Raw genomic sequence first — 20764 nt, 5'->3', positions numbered from 1 at the left:
TGGTTTAAACAACAAACATTTATTTCTCATGGTTCTACAGGCTGGGAAGTCCAAGACCAAGGCACTCAGCATACTTGGTGTCTGGTGCAGACTGGCTTTTTGGTTCTTAGATTCTCACATGGTAGAAGTGGTACGGTACCTCTCTGGGGCCTCTTATAAGAGCACTGATCCATTAATAAGGGTTCTACTCTCATGACCTAACCACTTCCCAACGGCTCCACCTCCAAATACAATCACACTGGGTTTCAACATATGAATTTGTGGAGGGAGGACACAGACATTCCGTCAATAGTAGGAAGGGAAATCAAAGCGAAGAGATAAATTGAGACTTCTACAATCTTTCAGATAAGAGAGGATAGTGGTTCAAAATAGAATAAGAGTTTAATGAAAACAAGTGGACAATTTGAAATATAGTTTGGAGATAGATGTACTTGTTAAGGTAATGCCAGATACTATAACAGATAACCTCCAAAACTTGGTGGTTTTCATATAAAGTCCAAAGAGGGATACTAGAAGAGCAAGTGTCTCTCCTTCAAGTGGTAACTCAGGGACCCAGAATCCTTCATTTTGTGACTCTGCCAACCCCTGGGGCCCCAGAATCCTTTGCAGGATCCTCTTTTTCTAGCAAATAGATGGAGGAGAGCATGGAGAAGGCATACATGCTTCTTAGGCACTTGGTCCTGAGTGTGGCACGTCCACTTATAGCCCGTTGATGAGAACTAGTCACATGGCTTCACCTGGGTGATGGGGAGCTAGGAAATGTAGCCCCTGAGTGGGCAGCCACTTCCCATCAACAGTTCTACACAGTTTCCATAGAAAGGGAGACAGATCTTTGAGGTCAGCTGATAGAATTGGCAGATTTTCTGGTGGATTACACGTATGGGCTGAAGGAAAGTGAGACACTTAGGATGACTCCTTGACTTTTGGCCTGAGCAAAAGCAGACGGTTGTCATTAACTGAAATGGGAAGTTGGGGGAGGAGTAGATTTATACTGGGAGCAGGGGTAGTCAAGAGTTCCATTTTTGGATATATATAGTACAAGTTGCCTATGAGACATCCAACAGGAAATATTGAAAAGGCAGTTGGGTATATGAGCTAGGACTACAGAGGAGGGGTCAGGACTGAAGACTTAAATGTGGCGTTTTCCCTTTACCCAGTGGATTCTGATCCTAACACCTCCTTATATAGTGAGCCCCTCATTGCCTTGAACTTCAGTGCATTAACTGAATCAAGCATAACTTCACTCTTTTATTAGAGATAATGTATGTAATTCTATTATTCATGAAATGATAGCTATTACTACTACATGCATTCACTCATTCGACACCTAGTTTATTGAGTGTCTACTATGTGCTGGGTAAGTATGACTAGCAGGGAAGAAGACACAGTCTCTGCCTCACGAAGATTGCATTCTAGTAGGAGAAGATAGATAATAAACAAACAAAGAAGTATATGCAGTGTGTCAGGTTCCCTGGAGAACAACAGGGCAGAGTGAATGAAGTTGGGGGCTGGAATTACTAGAAGCAGAAAGACGTCTATAAGGACTATTAGAGCAGAAACTGGAAGGAAGTGGAGGGAGTAAATCGTGTGTCTATGTGGGGGAAGACTGTGCCTGGCAAGTACAAAGGCTCACAGGCAGAAGAGAACCTGGCACGTTCCAAAACCAGCCAGGAGACCAGTGTGGCTGGAATGGAGTGGGAACAGGGAAGAGTGGTAGGGGATGGTCAGAGAGGTGGGAGGTGGGCAGATCATGCAGTAGCCCAAACAGGTTTTTTACCCCCAGCTCCTTCATGTAACTGGAGAAGGAGGAAGAAAAACAAACCTATTTCTCGGTACAGAAATCTTTGCAGAGAAAGCAATGGACAATCAAGAACTTCCCACGCAGTTCCCAAAGTGAAACACCTTCAAAGTGGAGGACCTGCAACCAAAATAAGAAAGGGTAACAGTGTCATAATATGGAGCACAGAATGCACAATTTTTCCTCCTGCAGTAGGTTTTCTTCACAGTTAATTACAGCCACATGTGAAGCACGACAAGGAAGCATTTTTAGCAAGCGCCATCAGAGACCTGGACAAACGCTTCCCATCTTTCATGCTTGGAGCAAAACCAGTTGTGTGATTAGCCCAGGAGGACGGGAACATAAAAATACTGCTACGATAAAAACTGTTTTCTGAATTTCAACTCCAAAAACAGAGCCAGAGGCCTTTTATTAGCTTGTTTTCATAAACATCAGAAGAATCTGGTTTAAATGAAAAAAATATTTTTTTTTTCAAGAAGACACGGTTTCTCTATTAAATTGCCTTGCATGGTTTTCTCCTGATGTGCCCACTGTAGTGAAGACCATGAAACAAAAATAATAGCAGCGGAAGCTGGGGCTTTTATCCCTGATCTTGATCACAGTGGGACCTCATTAAACGCTGCTCATCAATAACCATAAACATGTCAACAGGGCTTTATGGTTGATGCTCATGAGGTTGTCTTATCCAATGCTGACATCTCTGGAATTGGTCCCGTTTTCTCTGTTTTATAGGGGAATGTGCATAGTGGACATTGCCGGGGGGTTGGCTCCCCAGCATCTAGAGATCCTTCCTATTTGGGGGAAATTCTCCATGGACTAAATCTACAGGAACCAAGAGAAGCCACGTGGCCCCTCCCGAGCAGCCGGGAGGTAGGCAAACCACTGAGGCTCAACCACTGGATGTTCCTATCCTCAATCTTCTTCAGAGAATGATTTGAAGGCTTGGTGGTGGCAGCAGCAAGAATCCTGGAATGGCAGTACCTGGACCGAAGTGCTGAATCCAGTGCTGTGAGAGTCAGAGCTTCTCCCCCCCCCCCCCCCCCAGGCAGCTCTGGAGGCAGCCCTTGGCCACCCTCTCTAGCTCCTGACCACTTCCTAAGTCGGGTTCTCTACCCTTCCCCTCTGTTCTTCAGCTACCCAATATCCATCCAATAAACGCCATTTATGCTTATGCTTATATTAACCAGGGAACACGTCTGCTGACTATAACTCAGAACCTTATGTTAATCTTAAGTAATTTGCAGACTCCCATTCATGAACAAAAATTCCCCTAGACTCCCAGAGTTGACTTAGATTATTTTTGTTCTCATATGACACAAATAAGTATACCATAAAACTAACTATAAACTCCTTAGAGGCTTGTAGCTTTTAAGCAACTATAAAACACAAACACATTTGCAAGTAATGCCACAAAATCAGTAATGTTGAAATTAACAGCATTAATTTACTATGGCAGATGATGTGTGGTTTCGTGAAACGACATAGCTATTAGTAATGTGAAGATGGAACTGACTGACTAATATGGGTTCATATGTTTGTTTTTTAACTACAATGGGCCACTTAATGACAGAACTTTTCTACCTCTTTTTTCCATTCAAACCATAGTGGACATTCCATTCATACAGCTTGTCTTGAGGTCATTTTCTCTTTACTTTGCATGGGCACATCATTCACAAATGAAAACTACTGATGTTCTTTTGTTATTGGGCTGGGACAATTAAAATTTTTTACTTAGCTCCAATGTCATTGTAAATAGGTACAAATGCAAATACAGGGCCTGAAAGAAGCTAGAAGCGTCATCCAGAATACCAAATATTTGTTTCAATGATTTTATTTTTAACTGGGGAATATTGGGGAACAGTGTGTTTCTCCAGGGCCCATCAGCTCCAAGTTGTTGTCCTTCAATCTAGTTGTGGAGGGCGCAGCTCACTGGCCCATGTGGGAATCGAACCAGCATCCCTGTTGTTCAGAGCTTGCACTCTAACCAACTGAGCCATCCGGCCTCCCTCAATGATTTTTTTAAAAGATTAACATCAATAATACTGAATTTTGAAAATTCTCACGGAAAACTCATAAATTCCTAAAAATACATTTGTGAAACTCCAGTTTCAGAAATCATGACAAAGTACTTAGGGGTGTAAGCTTTACAGTTAAAAATAATCCTGGTTTTGAATCCTAACCTCACCCTTGAATAATCTTGGAATCTTGAGCAAGTTATTTGATCTCTCTGCAACTTAACAATTATTGTTCTGTAAATGGGAACAATAATACCCTTCTTTGTGCTCACTTCAGCAGTACATATACTAAAATTGGAATGATACAGAGAAGATTAACATGGCCCCGGCGCAAGGATGACACACAAATTTGTGAAGTGTTCCATATTTTTTCAAACAAGAAGTGTATTGGCAAGGATGTGGAGAAAAGGGGCCTTCGTGCACTGCTGGTGGGCTTGCAAATTGGTACAGCCACTATGGAAAACAGTATGGAGGTCCCTCAAAAAATTAAAAATAAAACTACATTATGATGCAGCAATTCCCCTTCTGGGCATTTATCCTAAGAAATCCAAAACACTAATTCACAAAAGTATATGCACCCCTATGTTCATTGCAGCAATAGTCAAAATATAGAAGCAACCTAAGGGTTCATCAATAGACAATTGGTGGTACATATGAGTATATACAATGGAATGTTACTTGGTCATAAAAAAGAATGAAATCTTACCATTTGCAACAACATGGATGAACCCTGAGGGTCTTGTGCTAAGTGAAATAAGTCACAGTCACACAGAGAAAGACAAATACCATATGATCTCACTTACATGTGGAATCTAAAAAACAAAATATATGAACAAACAAAACAAAAACAGACTCATAAATACAGAGAACTGATGGTTGCCAGATGGGGGTGAGAGGGTAGGGGCCTGGGTGAAAAAGGTGAAGAGATTAAGAAGTACAAATTGGCAGTTACAAAATAGTTACGGGGTTGTAAAATACAGCCTAGGGAATATAGTTAATAATATTGTAATAACTATGTACGGTGCCAGGTGGATACTAGACCTATTGGGGGGATTACTTCATAAATTATATAAATGTCTAGCCACTATGCTGTACACCTGAAAGTAATATAATATTGAATGTCACCTGTAATTGAAAAATAAAAAATATTTTTAAAAAATACCCATCTTTTAGGATAGTTGTATAAAACAAAATGATTGTGTAGCTATTCAATAAATGGTATTAATTATTGTTTCTGATGTCCTAATTGACATTCAGATTGTTTAATATATTTTTGTCCCAGTTCATACAACCAGTTGGTCACAGAGACAAAGCTGGAACCCAGATCCTCTCAACACTTAGCCCTTTGCTCTTTACGTGATCTGCGCTGAGCGGTGTGTGCTGCCTCCGGGGGCAGCTGCAGACCGGGCAGGGCTGTGCTCAGAGGCAGCTGCTGTTTCTGAGGGATTTACACTCTGCAGAAAATCTCTCAGTCCCCAGGTTGATTCCATTGATGATTCTTCTTTAAAAAATAAGAAATAAAAACTGATCACATTATTCCCCTACCTGAAAACTCCTATGTCCTACTCCTTATACCTGTGGTTCTCTAAATGGGGTCCCCTGATCCTCAGGGACTTGTTAGAAAGGCACATGCAAATTCTCGGGCCCCATATCGGACATCCTTAATCAGAGACTCTGAGGGGGTGGGGGACACAAGCTGTCTTTTAAGAAGAGCCACAGATCATCCTGACGCGAGAAAGTCTGAGAACCACTGCTTTATAGGACCACGTCCAAACATAGAACGGCATTCAAGTCTCCTCCTGTTCTGGTCTCAGCCTACTTTTCTAGCCTCTTCTAACACTCCTGCAAATACCTTATGCTCCAACACCATTAGACTTTACTCTGTTTTAAACGTGACAGGCCCTTTTACAGCTTGGTACATGCAGTGCAGTTCCCTGAATTGAGTAATTTCTTCCAAAGGTCTGTTCCTCTCTGAAGCCTTCCCTGGTGCATCAGGCTGGATGTGTGGCTCTGCTGCCTTTATGTCATACTTCATTACACACACAGGCAGCTACCATGCGATATGGTCACTAACTAGTTACATGCTTGCCTCCACACCTAGATTACAAGAGCCTTGTGTTTGAGACGTCTGGGTACCAATCAGTATCCATTGTCTCCTAGTCCCAACAAGAGAATCCCGATTTCCCAGCTCCCTTGCAGCTAGGAGTGGTCCATGACATGCAAACGGAAGCTGATGGGTGCAGCTCCCAGGAGAGTTCCCTAAAGGGACTCCGGGAGCTTGCCAATTCAGCAATTCAGTGCAGGTCCCCTGCTGCTCTTCCTTCTTCCTCCTTACGTGATGTGACGTGAGCTGCAATGTCCACCTTGCAACTATGGGGTAAACTTGAGGATGTGCTAAGAATGGTGGAGGAAAAAGATAGCAGGAGCCTGGGACATTGGTCACATTGCAAGGCCACTGCACCAACTCTGGAACTTTGTCCCCAGTCTTCAGGTTACATGATACCCAAATAGATCCTTTTCTTATTGGAACCATTGTTCTTTTTCCCCAGGGTTTGACAATGCAGTTTCTCAAAGGCAGGGCCGTCTTATTCATGGCTGAATCTACTGCCTGGCACGGTGCCTGACCCATAGCACATGCTTAATAAATGCATGTGGTAGGAATGAAAGAACAAATCCTTATTATTTCTGCTGCAAGAAGAACCAGAGCTCATATATTGGGCCAAAAATTGCCTTCCTGGAAAGTCTGGGAAACCACATCAGGTTTAAAAATAAAAAGACAGATCTTTTAAATTTTATTTTAAATTAAAATGTCACAGTTGTAACTTAAACCAGGATAACATTATCCTACCATTGGACAGAAAATAGGTGCTAAACGAAGACATGTGTCACTCCTGCTTAAAATCCCTCAATAGTTCCCCACAGCTCTTAAAATAAAGTCCTAAATCCCTAGTGTTTTCTGGCTTCCCGCTGCCTCTTTTTCTTGATTTTTTATAATAATTGTACATTCACATGTCATTATAATAAATAATACAGAGAGACCCCATATACCCTCTGCCCACTTTCCTCCAATGCTAACATCTTGTAAAACTATAGTATAATATTATAACCAGGACGTAGTCATTGATACAACCCACCACTCTTATTCAGAGTTCCTAGTTTTATTTGTACTCATTTATGTGCATGTGTGAGTGTTTAGTTCTATAACATTTTATCATGTGTGTAGGGCCCTGAATCCACCTCCAGTCAAGATGTAGAACGTGTTATCCATTGCTATGATCACGCTCGCCTCCCTCCTGCTATGCCCTCTCTCTCCATCTCTGACCCCTGGCAACCAACACTTTGTTCTCCATTTCTAAAATTTTGTCATTTCAAAATGTTATATACACGGAGTAACACAGTTTGCGATCTTTTGGGATTGGCTTCTTTCACTCAGCATGATTCCCAGGAGATCCAACCAAGTTGTTGTACGTGTCAATAGTCCATTCCTTTTATTGCTGAGTAATACTCCACGGTATAGATGGACCACAGTTTAACCATTCACCTGTTAAAGGACATCTGCACTCTTTCCAGCTTGGGGCTACTACAAATAAAGCTGCTATGAACATTCTTGTACAAGTTTTTGTGTGAACATGCCCACAGCCTTTGATTCCTTTTCTATGATTGGGGAGTTCCCTCCTTTATGAGTCCTGCCTACTGAAGATAGAAGCCAGAAAAACGCATTTTTCCAACGTGCATCTGGGGAGCTCAGGCTCTGTGCATCAGATAGCCATGTGAGATTCTGTTAGAAGTGGGCTATGTGAAGAAGCAAGCTCTCCAGAGAATCCATTTTTAAAACAAGGATGAGAACAGAGGAACCCAGCTTTGGTGGGGGCAGCCATGACGGAGGTTTGGGTGTCTGTGTCACTGTAGCCAGTGAGCTCCCGTGACCATACCAGCAGGGTGGTAGCAATGGGGTCTTTGCTAAAGATCCTGTGGGGTGGTTTGGGCATTGTTTATGGTCCCGTGGGTTCCAAACCCCACTCTCTGGCCCTCTTGGAGATAGGAACTACCTAATATTCTTTTCCAAATTTATTTTCTGCTTACATAAACTTGAGTGGATTCCATTGTTTGCAACTAAGAACTCTAAGCATTCTCCCTTTCCAGCCTCATGTCTAGTCATTCCTTATACTCAGTGCTGCAGCTATCCTAAACTACTCAGTTTCCCAAATATAACTGACTGGCATTGCGTGCTTCCCTTGTTATGGTGCTTGTCACATTGTATTATTCACCTATTTACTTATCCGTCTCCCTCTAGGAACTGTAAGCCTCATATCCCCAGCCTCTATCACGCTTCTACCGCCCTTAGTATATGCTAAGTGCATATTCAAATACTTGCTTATCTTTATCTCTGATGAGATAAGAACCTGCTTGTGACCAGTACTATTATGACCACTTAACCCTCTGAACTAAAGCTTCCTTAGCTATCAAATGGAAAAACACGGCTCAGAGAAGGGCAGTTTTAAAATTAGTGGCATCAACAAACAAGCAAACAAACAACCCGATTAAAAAACGGGCAAAGGTCTTTGATATTTCTCCAAAGAAGACATACAAATTGCAAATAACCACAGGAAAACATGAAATGCTCACCATCACTAAACACTAAGGTAATGCAAATAAAACATGCAGTGAGCGACCACCTCACACCTATTAGGATAGTTGCTATCAAAAAAACCCAGAAAACAGTAAGTATTGGCAAAGATGTGGAGAAATTGGAGCCCTTGTGCAGTCAGTGGGAATGTAAAATGGTATAGCAAAAATGGTATAGTTATGGAAAACACATGGTAATTCCTCAAAAAGTTAAAAATAGAACTACCATCTGATCCAGCAACCTCACTTCTGGGTATAGACCCAAAAGAACTGAAAGTAGGGATTCAAGATATGCCCATGTTCATAGCAGCATTATTTGCAAGTCAAAGGTGGAAGCAACCCAAGTATCCATTGATGGATGAATGGATAAGCAAATTCAGTATGTAAATATAATGGAATATTATTCAACCTTCAAAAGGAAGGCAATTCTGACAGATGCTATACCATGGAGGAACCTTGAGGACATTATGCTAAGTGAAATAAGTCAGACACAAAAGACAAATTCTACTAACAATGAAATATCAGAAAAAGAAATACAAAAAACAATTCCTTTTGCAATTGCAGCAAAAAGAATAAAATACCTAGGAATAAACTTAACCAAGGATGTGAAAGACCTATATGCTGAAAACTATAAGACATTTTTGAAAGAAATTGAAGAAGACACAAAGAAATGGAAAGACATTCCGTGCTCATGGATTGGAAGAATCAACATAGTTAAAATGGCCATATTACCCAAAGCAATATACAGATTCAATGCAATCCCCATCAAAATCCCAATGGTATATTTTAAAGAAATAGAACAAAAAATCATCAGATTTGTTTGGAACCACAAAAGACCCCGAATAGCCAAAGCAATCTTAAGAAAAAAGAACTATAATGGAGGTATCACACTCCCTGACTTTAGCTTGTACTACAGGGCCACAATAATCAAAACAGCATGGTATTGGCAGAAAAACAGACACATAGACCAATGGAATAGAATTGAGAACCCAGAAATAAAACCACATAAATATGGACAGATAATTTTTGACAAAGAAGCTAAAAACATACAATGGAGCAAAGACAGCCTCTTCAATAAATGGTGCTGGGAGAATTGGATAGCCACGTGCAAAAGAATGAAACTGGATTGCTATTTGTCACCATGTACCAAAGTTAATTCAAAATGGATCAAAGACTTAAGCATAAGACCTGACACAATAAACTGCATAGAAGAAAACATAGGTACTAAACTTATGGACCTTGGGTTCAAAGAGCATTTTATGAACTTGACTCCAAAGGCAATGGAAGTAAAAGCTAAAATAAACGAATGGGACTATATGAAACTTAAAAGCTTCTGCACAGCAAAAGAAACCATTGACAAAATAAAGAGGCCACCAACTGAATGGGAGAAGATTTTTGCAAACAGTGCCTCCGATAAGGGGCTAGTATCCAGAATATACAAGGAACTCATGCAACTCAACAACAAAAAAACAAACAACCCAATTGAAAAATGGGCAGAGGACTTGAAGAGACATTTCTCCAAAGAGGACATACAAATGGCAAATAAACATATGAAAAAATGCTCAACATCACTAATCATCAGAGAAATGCAAATCAAAACCACAATGAGATATCACCTCACCCCAGTCAGAATGGCTATCATCAACAAGACAAATAGTAACAAATGTTGGAGAGGCTGTGGAGAAAAAGGAACCCTCATACACTGTTGGTGGGAATGCAGACTGGTGCAGCCGTTATGGAAGGCAGTGTGGAGGTTCCTCAAAGAATTACGAATAGAATTGCCGTATGACCCAGCAATCCCTCTCCTGGGTATCTACCCAAAAAATCTGAAAACATTTAGAGATAAAGACACGTGTGCGCCAATGTTCATTGCAGCTTTGTTTACGGTGGCCAAGACATGGAAACAACCAAAATGTCCTTCGATAGATGAATGGATAAAGAAGTTGTGGTACATATACACAATGGAATACTATTCGGCAGTGAGAAAAGATGATATAGGAACATTTGTGACAACATGGATGGATCTTGAGAGAATAATGCTGAGTGAAACAAGTCAGACAGAAAAAGCAGAGAACCATGTGATTTCACTGATATGTGGTATATAAACCAAAAACAACAAAAGAACAAGACAAACAAATGAGAAACAGAAACTCATAGACACGGACAATAGTTTAGTGGTTGCCAGAAGGTAAGGGGGGGGGGGAGGTGAGGGTAAGGGGGATTGAATATATGGTGATGGAAGAACTGACTCTGTGTGATGAACACACAATGGGATTTATAGATGATGTAATACAGAATTGTACACCTGAAATCTATGTAATTTTACTAACAATTGTCACCCCAATAAATTTAATTAAAAAAAAAAAGAAAAAAAAAAAAAGAAAAATTCTGATTTCACTTATATGAGGTAGCTAGAGTATTAAAATTCATAGAGACAGCACATAGGATGGTGGTTGCCAGGGACTAGGGGAATCCTATATCCATATACCTTGGGTTCCTGCCACTAAGGCCTGTTTCCTTTGTTTTAGAATGAGCAGGATCCCCAGTAGAGCCCCTGAATTCTGTACAACTCCAACCTACATAGGGAAGCCAGTCCATTGTTGCTACAGTTGGTCAGGATCTGCTGGCAGATATTTTTTCCTCTTTAAGCAATTTATTCCTTTTTACTCACAGTTGTGTTCAGTGCACATCAAGTCCATAATATGAGAAGTTACTATGAATCAAAGCATAAATACACAAACACAATGTACAAGCCCCAACAGATGTACACAGACTGGATATGAAGCACAGGAAGTAGTCATTCATACCCATCGTTCCTTGAATTCTGTCGGATCTGCTTGTTCCCATGTTGCTTTCTAAAGATGGCAAGAACTGACTTTGGTTGTTAAGACTACTGTGGCCATATTGGATACTGGAACATCTTAGCATAGGTGTGTGTCCTTAGCATTGGTGTAGTTCCTATCTCCTAAAATGGAGATGTGAAATGGAGTGTCTATTTCTAAAAAGGTTTTTCTATATTGAGGCAGTTGGAAAACATCTGCAGTTGATCCTTGAGCAACATGGGTTTGAACTGAACGTGTCTACTTCCACGTGGATTTTTTTCAATAAACACCTGCAGTATTTCTGAGCTGCAGTTGGGAGTCTCCAGAAGTGAAGGCCGACTGTATATATTGATCTGCCCCATTTTATATAAAGGACTTGAGCATCTATGGATTGTGGTATCTGCAGAGGGTCCTGAAACCAATTCCCTGTGGATACTGAGGGACAACTGCTGTAGTTCTGTTTTGAGGGAGTCAAAAGACTTTCAAATGTATGGGGGTCAGCATCCCTAACCCCTGTATTGTTCAGGCATCAACTGTACTTTCCAGAATCAAGCCCACATTTGGTTTCGGACCCTCTTAGACCCATGTTCGAACCATCTGAAAATACCAACTGATTGTGACAGACATTCTGATTGTGACTTAGACTCGTATCCTAACTCAGTAAAATCTGTTGAAAATTTTTGATGTCAACAAACTAAAGTCCAGTTCACTCCCAACTCACCAGATGTACAGGTTCAGATACTAGTTGTGTAGGTCAAGACTCTTTTTCATCCATAAGAATTGATTTTCCTGTGGAATGAAAGCATCCAGAGAGAATTATCTCAGACAGGGCTTGCTCCCAATGACCTACCTGTCACATGGAGGCCCTAGTTACTCTCTCTCTCTCGCCCTCCCCGCCCCCCACACACAGCTCTCCTTCCCACGGGACCTGATTTATCTGCAGGAACCCATGCTCTGCTTTTATGGTAGCAAAACAGCAATCACAGATCCAGGTCACATACTCTCACCACAACATCCACAGGGAGAGAAAGGGTCTTTTCCAGAAGTTTCCAAAGGAGACTTAACTCAGGAGCCTGAGCAAGCATCTCCTTGGGTGTCATTGGTTGTGTCCAGCCCTGAGCCAAATGCTGTAGGAGGCAAGTACCTCACTGTGACCAGTAATCACTGCTCTAGTGGGGTCAGTCTCCCAAAACCACGTGGCTGAGAATGGGGGAGAATGAACCCCCCACAGAACAATCAGAGCAGTGTTGGTAGAAGATGGGGGTAGACCCTGGAAGGCAACCAGCACATTTCCTTCTGAGCTTCCTCCACACTTTGAACTGACCAGCTCGACCCTGGAGTGTCCATTCGGGACGTTGATTACTGAAACTGCCTTCTGTATTTGCCACTGTTGATCCTACTTGAAATTCCTTACTTTAAATGTTCTCGACGCTGGCTATCATCTGAGTACATCAAAGTGGAGAATCTTACACTTACCCAGAGGATTCCGATTTGTTGGGTATGAGGTTGGAGCAGGGGCAGGCATCTGTACATTTACAAAACATCTTGAGTTGACTTTGATGCAAGCAGCCTCAACTGAGAAGCACTGCACTAGGCTGCTGTGACATCACCCCCTCTGGGCCCACTCCTTCATTCCGCAAGTATTTACTGAGTGTGTACTAGGCGCTTGAAACTCAGGTAGGTGTTGCACATACACAGATGAACAAGGCAGGCAAGCTCATTGTCCTTATGGAGCTTTTATTTTAGTGAGAGCTGTGGAGAGAAGCAAATAAACAAGAAAATGGTCCAAAGATTTTAGTGCTATGAACCATAAAGGAAATAAATCGGGATGAAGTGATAAGAGGAATAGAGAACTATCCTTGAGAGGATGGTCAAAAATGGCCACCCTGCATTATGCACAGTAGCCAAGATATGGAAACAACCTAAATGTTCATTAATAGATGAATGACTAAAGATGCAGTATAGGGACAAAATGGAATATTAGTCAGCCCTTAAAAAGAAGGAAATTCTGCCATTTTCAACAACATGGGTGAACCTGGAGGATTATGCTATATGAAACTAGCCAAACATCGAAAGACAAGTAATATGTGAATCCACTTAAATGAGGAATCTAAAACAGTCAAACTTACAGAAGGAGGGAGTAGAATGGTGGTTGACGGGGAGTGGGGAGAGGAGGAATTAGGTGAGTGATGGTCAAAGAGCCCAAAGTTTCGGTTATGCAAGACAAATAATTTCTGGGGATCTATCAGTATTGTACAGCATAGTGCCATAGCTAACAATATTGTATTTTATACTCAAAATTTGCTAACAGAATAGCTCTTATGTTAAGTGTTCTTACCCCCCACACAAAAATAATGTTCTTACCCCACACACAAAAATAACTGTTAAGACAGGAGATTGTAATGGTGGTACTATATATCTTCTATTTTGAAATTTGGATCTCTGGTATAATATTATTTAACAAGTGTAATTTAGCTTGAGACTTTTTGAAAGCTTTTCTTTCTTCACTTCCTTTCCACCAGGACTTAATGATTCTGCTTGCTGTATGTTTACTCTGCAGACCAGTTTCAATGTTTCTGGTTACTTCGGGCCCAATGCTGGCCTTGTGACGGGAGAGGTTTTGCATCTGAGTGGTTTTGCATTCACTCCTGGCTCCCACTTAAATCTATATAACATATGCAAAAGTTTTGATAACCAGCTTAACTGCACCTTCCCCCACCCCAACGGACAAAGCCAAACTTAATAGACAATTCCACTACAGGCCGAAGCGATTTACACCCTGGTTAGAAAATATAAAACTTGAGACCAAACAAAGACTCCATGCAGTAGTTTGCAGCAGACTCTGCCCAGCCAGCCCTCCTCTTACTTTAGTAAATCGTCCTTGTCTATTCTACCTGCCTCGTGAATGCCTTCATGGCCATCGAGTGAGCAGCCACAATAACAAGGGGGCAGAGGAAGCTTTGGGAGGTGATGGATACATTTACCGCCTTGATGCTGCTGATGGTTTCACAAGTGTACACTTTCCCCCAAACTCATCAAGTTGTATACATTACATCCGTACAGCTTTTTACATGTCAGTCATACCTCAATAAAGTGGCTTTAAAAAAATGGCTGTCCTGGAAGGTGGAGAACTTCAGGAGCAGACCTAAAACAGGAATGTTCTTCGTGCCCCTGAGGAAAGAGGACGGGTCATGCGTTGGACCTGAGTAAGGAAGCTCGTGAGGTGAGGAGATAAAACAGGCAGGGCCAGATCACTCTGAGCCCTGTGGGCAGCCCGAGGGAGTTCAGATTTTTTCTCAGTGCTACGGGAAGCCTCACATGCTCCGATGCTTGTTCGTCTCTATTGTTTCATGAGCTGCTTTTTCTCTACCTGCCCTGTAAGTGTTGCTGTTCTCCCAGCCTCTTTCCCTGGCCTCTTGTTCTCTTTCTACCTGGGGGAATCTTGATTGCTGTCACTTGACAATCAAACACAGGCCGCACCCTCCACCTGTCCATCCCATAGGTTCTTCAAATTTGTACAAAGCTCTCCACTCCCTATCTCTCTAGCTCGGCTAATAGCACTACCAGCTACCCAGACATCCAACCCAGGAAGCCGAGTGTCATTGTGGGTCCCTCCCTCTCACTCACCTCCGACAGCCAATCAACAACTAATTATTTTATTTTTTATTTATTTTAAAAGATTTTATTGGACTTTATTGGGGAACAGTGTGTACTTCCAGGCCTTTTTTCCAAGTCAAGTTGTTGTCCTTTCCATCTTAGTTGTGGAGGGTGCCGTTCAGCTTCAAGTTGTTGTCTTTTCAGTCTTAGTTGTGGAGGGTGCAGCTCAGCTCTAGGTCCAGTTGCCGTTGCTAGTTGCAGGGGGCGCAGCCCACCATCCCTTGCAGGAGTCGAACCGGCATCCTTGTGGTTGAGAGCCCACTGACCCATGTGGGAATCGAACCGGCAGCCTTCGGAGTTAGGAGCATGGAGCTCCAACCGCCTGAGCCACTGGGCCGGCCCAATAACTAATTTTTTAAAATCTTCCTCAAACCTCTCTTTTCCTACTATCCTGCCTAATCCAGATGGCAGTCCCAAACCAGATGACCACAGCTCCTCCCTGGGTAGCTGCAACAGCCCCCTAATCCGTCCCCTCTCCAGTCTTGTTCCCCTCAAATGTGCTATCCTCACTGCCCACCAGCGTACTTGTTAAAATGTTAAGTCCGCTCAGCATGAACCTGGGGAAGTCCAAACTCTTGCTCCTGGGGTGGTGGAATGCACTTTTTCTCCTTTCTTTTCACTGCTTACCGGGTATTCCTGGCCTTGGCAGACGTCTAAACTAGCATAACAAAAGGAAGCCTTGGGAATGGGAGTCAAGGTGCAGAAGGAGATGAGAGTCAGCATAACAATCAATATAAGAGACATGCAGAGAGGGTCATTATCTCCATTTTGATGAGAAGTCTGGAACTTGTAGCTGCCTCTCCAATTTAACAGCTTCAAGCCATTTCTCTCTAAGGATCCAGGTAGAAAGTACAAAGAGTGGGATATTGGGGAGGAACGTGAAAAAACTAAGGGGATGCAGGAGCCATGGGGAAGACAGGGGAGGGAAGGGGAGGGGTTGGAAAGGGAGGGAAGGGAAGGGGGAAGGGAAGGCGAGAGGTTTTGTTTCCCAGAGGCTCTGAGAGGATTTCGCAGTGGTCAGAGGACACACTCTCACCTGCTCAGGAAGGGGGCGGGGAAGGAAATCAGATGAGAACCGCCTCAGAGTACTCTGATGCTGTCAGGTGGGAATGTCCACTTCAACCTGAATAGAAGTATCATTTAATGTGTCCTTATGACCGACGGACATGTACTCAATGACCACACTGGGATTGCTTGATGATGTACCCCTCCTTTCACTATTGAGGGGTCACCATGCTGCAAAAGACCCTCCACCCACACACCTCTCCTGTCTCATCTTTCACCTTCCGCAGAACGACGGCTGCCCTCCTGTATGCGTCTCCTTGCTCACGTTTCTCCAGTATGCCATGCGGTTCTCAGTCCCTGCCATGCTTTCAACCCATACAATAACACTCTCCTGCCCATCTCCTGGCTGCAGTCTGTATTTATCCTTACTACGGACATTAGATGTTTGAGTATTACATAATAAGGAGAAAAGCCATGTTGGGGCATCACACAGTCCTGGATTAAAATCCCGGCTTCACTGTTTACTCGCAGTGAGCCCCTTAGCAACCATGTTGTCTGTCTTAGTATCAGTAAGACAGTGTGAGGACCACTTCCTGGCAGGTTTATTGAGGCTCAAATGGACTTCAAGTGCTCAGCACGTAGTAGGTACTCAATAAATGTTAGCTCTTTCTTGCCCTTGAGATACTCAGTGTTGTTCAAGTTCTAGAGTCATGAACAGCTGCTGTTGGGGGGACGCTACCAACAGGATCTGCTAGCACTGCCTTTGCTTTCTTCCTGGACCTCTCTCTTCACTGGTTAACTTGAGTGTGATTCTCTTTTATTATGTGTTGGAAGTGATGCATTTTCCACGCAGAGGAATCAGCAGGAGCCATCATTTACGGGGTGTCTACTCTGTGCCTGGCCTTCACTAGGTGCTTTCCAGGGAGTCTCTTGGTTAATATTCACCATGATTCTTGGGGGTCAGTAGGAGTAATCACATATCCTATATGTGTCCAAATCAAGGTTCTGAGATGTTAAATAATTTTCCTGAAGTCACACAGCCAGTAATTGATAGCGTCAAGATAGAAATCCAGTCTTCCAGATTCCAAAGCCCATGTCTTTTCAAACAGACCACATTTCCTCTCATGAAAAATACAATAGAATAATAACAGTAACAACAACAACAACAATAATAATAATAGAAATAGTTAACACTTCATGATACCTAATTTGCTGGGAACAATTATAACTCTGTACATGTATTAATTTAATTAAACTCTGTAAACATCCTATGAAAGTAGCTACTATTACCGGTACTATTATCATCCCATTTTACTAAAGCATAAAGAAGTTAAATAACTTGCCCAAATCACTAAGCTGAATCTGTTTGTATATATAATATGTTATGAAACACTGCAGTCTTCAATCTATCTTCGTTCTTCAATGAGCATAAGATCCACGATCCAAAGAGAAAAAGTGGGAAAGTTTTACCAACCTTGATGTGCTAGAGGGATGCTGGCTGTTATGTTGAAATTAAAGTGAGGGGAGGCTCTGAGTGTACTCAAGGTTTGAAAGCCAGCAAGTCAAGGCACTGTTCTCATGGACCTCGCCTGTGCAGTGGAGGCCATCAATCACTCCAGAAGAGCAGGCTAGATACTGAGGGTCACACGGCGGGTGAAAGAACTGGGAGACTGAAGTTTGTCACCTATCCCTGGAGACCTACAGAATCATAGCCTTACAAAGATGATTAGCAGCCCGAGAGAGCAAGGACAGACTCTTCCAACCAGCAAACAGAGCCGGTAACTTGCGCAACCCCTCGGGAGTGTGTCACCATGATGTCACCTTGTTTATTATCCCCCACATAGGAATCAGGCCCCACTGGGGCTTGATTAACTGCCAGCCACAGACAGCAAAATGACAATGCTTTTTAACTTATTCTACACACCATCAGGAGCTCCGCATCTAAAAGTCACTCCAAAGTAAATCACAGGGTTGTTTAATCTTTGCTCTGATTCTGCGATTTAGAAGCAATTCTGTGTCACTTCCCTTCAATCACAGGGTGTGTCACCACTTAAACGCAGTGTGAAAATCATTCATGTAGACAACATGTATTCGTTGAAGTCTCTTATATGTCCATTCACTAAGTGGGTGCTCAGGACATGTTGGTAAGAATGATACGGTCCCAGTGGGTTAGGAACTGAGTCTAATTGGCAAGGGGGACACTTAAGAAACAATCAGGGTTCTATTAGGAGTATTTCAAAGAGGTGTACAGACAGCCCTGGGAGCATACAACGGGGGTCCCAACTCAGTCTCCGGAGGGCAGAGGATGCTTCCCTGCAGAATGGATGTCTAACTGAGATCCGGATGTTGAGTAGGAGTGAGGCAGGTAAAAAAAAAGAAGGAAAGAACAGCATTGTGAAGGCAGGAGACAGCAAAACCCAAGAAGTGAAGACCATTCCAGGTACCTCAAGGATAGAGAGCAAGAGGGAGAACACCACAAGGAGAGGCAGGACAGCTGCGCTGGGCAGATCCCACAGGACTTTGCAGGCCCGGTGAGAATGCTGAAGGTTTCGGGGCTTTTTGTCTTTTAAAGGCAATAGAAATAGCCAAAGATTTTACAGAGGGAGGGAGGTGATTATATCAGCAGTGTGGAGAGTATGGAGAGGCAAAAGGGGAGATGGGCGCACCAGGTGAGAGGCTACCGCAGCCATGGCAGTGAGAAATAAGGGTGTCTTGGGCTAGGATTGATGTCGTGGGGAAGAAGAGAACAGAATAGGTGGGAGAGATATCTAAGATTGAAAATTAGCAGGCTCTGGTGAGATTAAAGAGTGCAATGATAGAAAAGAAATTATTGGGGGCCGGCCCGGTAGCTCAGGGGGTTAGAACTCCATGCTCCTAACTCCAAAGGCTGCCGGTTCGATTCCCACATGGGCCAGAGGGCTCTCAACCACAAGGTTGCCAGTTCGATTCCTCAACTCTTGCAAGGGATGGTGGGCAGCGCCCCCTGCAACTAGAAACAGCAACTGAACGTAGAGCTGAGCTGTGCCCTCCACAACTAAGACTGAAAGGACAACTTGAAGCTGACAACTTGACTTGGAAGAAAGGCCTGGAAGTACACACTGTTCCCCAATAAAGTCCTGTTCCCCTTCCCCAATAAAATCTTAAAAAAAAAATTATTTTTCATCTTTCTCATAAAACTTATTCATCAGGTATTCACCAGCATAAGCTCAGTTTTACCCTGCTCCCTTCTCTGGTAGCTAAGTGGAAGGGGTGATCACGTGTTTAGGGCCATATAGGTTGGTTAATGGTGCTTCCACTCTTTTGGCAAACACTTATGGGCATCTTCCTGTGCCAAACACTGTAGTAGGCACCGAGAATACAAACGTAAGTGGGGCACAAGCTCTATTTTGAAGTGGTATAGTGGAAAGCATATAGGAACAGGAAGACATGGGTTCAAATTCCTGTATCACTACTTCCTGGGAAAATCTGATTAAACTACTTTAAAGTTTCAGAGCCTCAATTTCCTCATCGTAACTTGGGGATAAAAATACCTAACTTCCAGAATTGGTGTGTGGATTAATGAAAACATGTATGGAAAACAGGTGCAGTGCGTGGCTCCATAAATATTCATCCCTCCTATCCCAGGCCAGCTCTTCCACCTTCCAGGTTTAAGCATCTAGATGAAAACCAAATTCTATAAATCAGGTTGAAGAGAACATTCCTCAGTAGAAAACCCACACAGAGATGAGTAACCTAATAATAATATTTTCAGAACACACAATTGTAGTCATTCTGGATGGGCAAGTTGCTGCCCTTTCTGGAAGCTTTTCAATTTAAGGAAATATCTTACCTTCATTGCCAAGCAAAGCTTGTTTTCCTCCCTATATTGCAAGCACTTGCCTACTCCTCCCCGCAAAGCTCGGAAACCAGCCTACTGCCATTTCTGACAACCCAAAAGCTCATGAGTATAACATTCCAAGACGTGCTGAAGAGTTCCCCGTGGCATTCCTAAAAGCAACCTAACGTTTCCTCCTGAGTCCAACCTCCAACTGAATTAGGAGCTTTCTTTTCTTTCCTTCCTTAACACTTTACTGTCAATGATTTTTTTTTGTTTTCAGCATTTGCTTCTTTTTCATATTCATTTTTTTTAATCTCCCCATTTTATTTTTCCAGTTTTATTGAGAAATAACTGACGTACCATTTTTATTTTAAAACATCTTCTCCTTTTATAAAAAATAGATGCTATTTCTCCGTCTATCCCTTAGAGGACTGTAAACATAATCCTCTTAAAGTCAGCTTCATGCTGCTTTATTATTTTCATTTGATCAGGAATGAATGCAGCTCTTCATTGTTGACTTGGTTTGGCTCTGTGTGTTGGCACTGATTTTCCTTATAGACTTTGGGGTTCCGGTTTGCACATTCATTGTGAAGGCACATTTCCCCTCTTGACCACCCCAGTCTCTCTGCTGCATTCCTTCTTCCCTGTCCAGCAGTTTCTATGTGCCTCCATCAGGCTCCTCAGGCTCCTCGATCAGAATTAAGTATTACGTTGGTGCCTTGGGCACCATTCAATATTGGGTTCTCCACGTATATCCGGGAAATGCAAATCCAGGCACCACGTCACTGGAAAGGCTGGCCCAGGTTTTGCTTTTCCATCTCCCAGGGAACATACCTTTATAAACCATAGGTCCAAATATCTGACAGTTGCAGATTTCTTAGCCTTCTTTCACAGGGGGAAGGTATGTGTGTGGGCGCATGTGCATGTGTGTAAACAAAGAGAACACTCTTTCCCAGCCCCATGTCGAGCAGAGTGCCTGAGTCTGGCCTGTCACCATGCTTGGTGCCTCTGTCATTCCTTTTAC

General features: G+C 42.7%; 1 protein-coding gene and 1 non-coding gene across 5 annotated transcripts in view; one reads left to right on the top strand and one right to left on the bottom strand.

Moving 5' to 3' along the window:
• The window catches only part of TAMM41 (TAM41 mitochondrial translocator assembly and maintenance homolog), an 82286-nt gene continuing 61522 nt past the window's right edge, over positions 1–20764 (bottom strand). For 3 of the 4 annotated variants that reach the window (XR_016021298.1, XR_016021301.1, XR_016021300.1), the window contains 4 exons: positions 12738–13013; positions 11983–12050; positions 4520–4625; positions 1–1918 (listed from right to left, as the gene is read on the bottom strand). The gene's annotated coding sequence lies outside the window, so the exon portion shown is untranslated. The remainder of the gene's footprint in view (positions 1919–4519; positions 4626–11982; positions 12051–12737; positions 13014–20764) is intronic. The other variant, XR_016021299.1, reaches the window with a different exon arrangement.
• LOC141567396 (U6 spliceosomal RNA) lies at positions 4078–4184 on the top strand. The gene has a single exon (XR_012489980.2). It is a non-coding gene; the product is annotated as a U6 spliceosomal RNA (small nuclear RNA).

This window comes from Rhinolophus sinicus, chromosome 5 (assembly GCF_057876585.1).
Source record: "Rhinolophus sinicus isolate RSI-liver-muscle chromosome 5, RSI-T2T, whole genome shotgun sequence".
Lineage (NCBI taxonomy): Eukaryota > Metazoa > Chordata > Mammalia > Chiroptera > Rhinolophidae > Rhinolophus > Rhinolophus sinicus.
Note: the sequence above shows the minus strand (reverse complement) of the source record. Positions and strands in the feature narration are given on the sequence as shown.